The sequence below is a fragment of the Galeopterus variegatus genome, unplaced genomic scaffold, assembly GCF_000696425.1.
Source record: "Galeopterus variegatus unplaced genomic scaffold, G_variegatus-3.0.2 Scaffold359, whole genome shotgun sequence".
Taxonomy (NCBI): Eukaryota; Metazoa; Chordata; class Mammalia; order Dermoptera; family Cynocephalidae; genus Galeopterus; species Galeopterus variegatus.
The window spans coordinates 701069-704849 of NW_007726470.1; the positions used below are offsets into that span (position 1 = coordinate 701069).

A 3781-nucleotide genomic window follows, 5' to 3' on the forward strand; every position below is an offset into this window, starting at 1 on the left:
ACATGTATAGCCTCCCCTATTATCAACATCTCCCACCAGAGTGTACATTTGTTAAATTAAAGAACCTAAGTTGACAACAACATCACCCAAGTCCACAGTTTATATTAGGATTCACTCTTTGTGTTGTATATCCTATGGGTCTAGACAAATGTATAATGACATACATCTACCATTACAGACTAGCTTCACTGCCTTAAAAATCCTCTGTGCTCTGAGTCTCTGTGGCTAGCAAATCCAAGCAGTTGCCAGATTTACCAAGGCAAAGCAGGTGTCCCCAGAATCCTTCCTTGAGCTTGGCAGTCCGGAAAGCACCATGTACAACGAGGAGTTAATTAAACACTTTAAGTCTCAGATGAAAGAAGATCGTGACATGGCCTCAGTAGTTGCTGCTATCCAGACTTTGCTAGAGTTCTTGAGGAGAGATAAAGGAGAGACAATCCAGGGCCTGAGAGCAAACCTCACCAGTGCCATCGAAACTGTGTGTTGTGGACTTCTTTGTGATGGTGTCCTCTGGCAGGGAACTCTTCCTTTGCTTCATCAGCCTTACCTCCCTCGAATACTCTGATTACTCCAAATGTAAAAAGATCATGATTGAGTGGGGTGAGCTTTTTCTCAGGAGGAAATCACCGTCAAGAAATAAAATTGCAGATCTGTGCCATACTTTCATCAAAGATGGGATGAGAATACTGATCATGCCTACTCCAGAGTGGTCGAGAGTCCTGGAAACAGCCATGGAAGCCAAGAAGTGTTTCAGTGTATACATTAGAGTCACAACCTGATTTATCAGGTAAGAAAATGGCCAAAGCCCTCTGCCACTTCAACATCCCTGTCACTGTGGTGCTGGATGCTGCTGTTGGCTATATAATAGATAAAATAGATCTTGTCATAGTTGGTGCTGAAGGAGTTGTTGAATATTTTTAATAGGAATTATTAAAAAGATTGGAACCAACCAGATGGTTGTGTGTGCCAAAGCACAGAACAAGCCATTTTATGTGGTTGCAGAAAGTTTCAAGTTTGTATGGCTTTTCCCATTGAACCAGCAAGATGTCCCAGATAAGTTTAAGGCAAATATCCTCAAGTCTGTGCAGACTGGACAAGACCGCAAAGAGGAGCTCATCTGTGGGTCGACTACAGCTCCCCTTCTTTAATCACCTTGCTGTTTACAGACTTGAGAGTGTTGATGGCCTCAGCAGTTAGCGACGAACTCATCAAGCTCATCTATAACCTCTGAGTCCTCTCCCACCAGCATACAGCTCACAGAGTTGAGGCAGGCAAGTGGCCTCTAAGCCCGCAGTGAGCATAGCCAAAACTGAATTGTTTTTTAATGAAGATTTTTGGACTAAAGACTTAAAATCATAAATCTTGGAGAATCTTTTTTACTAATCTCAGCCCCACTAAAAGGTGTTCATGTTCTAAAACCCAACCTAAATTTTGTTAACAGTTTCTAGAAACTTTCATTCATTCTCAGTTTCCAGAAATGACAGGTTTAATTACCAGCTATTTAAATGATGAAAGAAGATGTACCCAAGTCCACCTCCCTTCATCTTCCCCAGCACTTTATTTGTCAAAAGCATCAAAGAGGCCAAAAAGCAGGTTTTCCTAACTACACAGCCAAGCACCTCTGCAATAAGTGACTAACAGTTGGCCAGGACACCTTTTCTATTTGGTGCCTTGTAGGAAAAGCAAGAAAACATTTGCTGAATTTGCACCTGGCTTCCAGTGGTGAACTAGAGCCAGAGGCTACATCCCCTCTATAGGATCAAGCCAAACAGAGTAGAGGCTGTATGGAGAGAACACAAGGAAGGCAGAAACAGCATTTAGCAGTCATATCCTACATGGCTTATCACTTATGAAGATGCCTTCTGTAATATTTGTAAACTTACATCCTGTATCTGTAAAAGATGTGAATTTCCTTTAAACATGTTTGGGTCCTAAACAGCTTTTTAAAATTATACCTGGGAACAAATTCAGCATCTTTTCAAATAAATTATACAAAATGTAAAAAAAACAAAAATCCTCTGTGCTCTGCCTTTTCATCCCTCCGTCCCCTCCAACCCCTGGCAACCACTGCTCTTTTTACTGTCTCCATAACTTTGCCTTTTCCAGAATGTCATACAGGTGACAGCCTTTTCAGATTGCCTTCTTTCACTTAATAATAAGCACTTAAGGTCCTTTCCTATCTCTTTATGGCTTGATAGCTCATTTCTTTTCAGCACTGAATAATATTCTATTCTCTCAATGTGCCAAATTTATTTATCAACTCACTTACTGAAGGACATCTTGGTTGCTCTAAGTTTTGAAAATTATGAAAAACCTCTATGAAAACGTGTGTAAGTTTTGTGTGGACATGAGTTTTCAACTCCTCCGGTAAATACCAAGGAGTGTGATTGCTGGATCACATTGTACAGTTATGTTTAGTTTTGTAAGAAATCAAACTGCCTTCCAAAGTACCATTTTGTATTCCCACAAGCAATAAATGAGAGTTCCTGTTGTGCCACATCCTCACCAGCATTTGGTGTTGTCTGTGTTCTGAATTTTGGTCATCCTAATTGGTGTGTAGTGGTATCTCTGTAGTTTTAATCTACATATCCCTGATGACATGATGTGGAGCGTCTTTTCATACGGTTATATGCCATCTATATGTATATCTTCTTAGGTTAAGATCTTTGGCCCACTTTTTTAATTGGAATTTTTGTTTTCTTATATTAGAGGTTTTTTAAAAATTGAAATATAATTTATTGTACATATCTGGGGAGCACAGCGTTGAATATCAATACGCGTGTGCAGTACGTGATCCCTAAATCAGCATAATTACTATATTTATCATTACACATGTAAATTTTTTGTGGCCCTTTACTAAATTCTCACTAACCCCGCCCTCCCCCTTTCCCATCTCTGGTGGCCTCAGTTCCATTCTCTCCTTTTGAAAGTTCAAGGGAAAATTTTTTTTTTTTTGTCTTTTTCGTGACCGGTAAGGGAATCGCAACCCTTGGCTTGGTGTCTTGCGCACCACGCTCAGCCAGTGAGTGCACCAGCCATTCCTATATAGGATCCAAACCCGCGGCGGGAGCGTTGCGGCGCTCCCAGCACCGCACTCTCCCGAGTGCGCCATGGGGCCGGCCCAAGTTCAAGGAATTATTGGGGGGTTTTTTGTTTGTTTGGTTTTTTAATTGCTTATTTATTTATTTATTTATTTTACATTCTAGGATGTTGTTGCGGAGCAGCTGGGAGGGAGGAGGAGAGGGGAAAACAGAAGGAAATGTGAAGGAAGGAGGAGGGATGGGATTGAGGCCTGTGGCACCCCCCTCATTCCCACATGGGAGACTGCGGGGCTCCCAATGGTGGCTTGGTCATTGCCAGGCTGGGTGCAGATGTCGGGGTGTGTGGCAAAAGCCCTTGCCCCCCACAACCCCAGTTCGGGAACCTGGGGCCCTTCTTGCTGTGGCTTGGTGGTCATTGCTGGGCTCGTCGCATGTGTTGGGGGGCATGGCCGAGGCCCTCAGACCCACCACCCCAGCTTGGGAAAGCCCAGAGAGCTTCCAGTGATGGCTCAGTGGTTGTCACTGGGCTGGCTGCATGTGTCAGGGGGGCATGGCCAAGGCCCAAGGCCCCCACTGTTCTGGCTCAGGAGAGCCCAGGGTGCTTCATGCAGCGGTTCAGTGGTCATTGCTAGGCTGGTTGCACGAGTTGGGGGTGCATGGCCAAGGCCTGAAGCCCCCCACTGCCCCGGCTCGGGAGTGCCTGGTGAGCTTCCTGCAGCAGCTTGGTGGTCACCACTGAG

The 3781-nt window shown here is 44.0% G+C and overlaps 1 pseudogene; it reads left to right on the forward strand.

Annotated features, from left to right (window-relative positions):
• Window positions 1-313: 313 nt before the first annotated feature.
• LOC103586660 lies at window positions 314-1231 on the forward strand (annotated as a pseudogene).
• Window positions 1232-3781: the final 2550 nt, after the last annotated feature.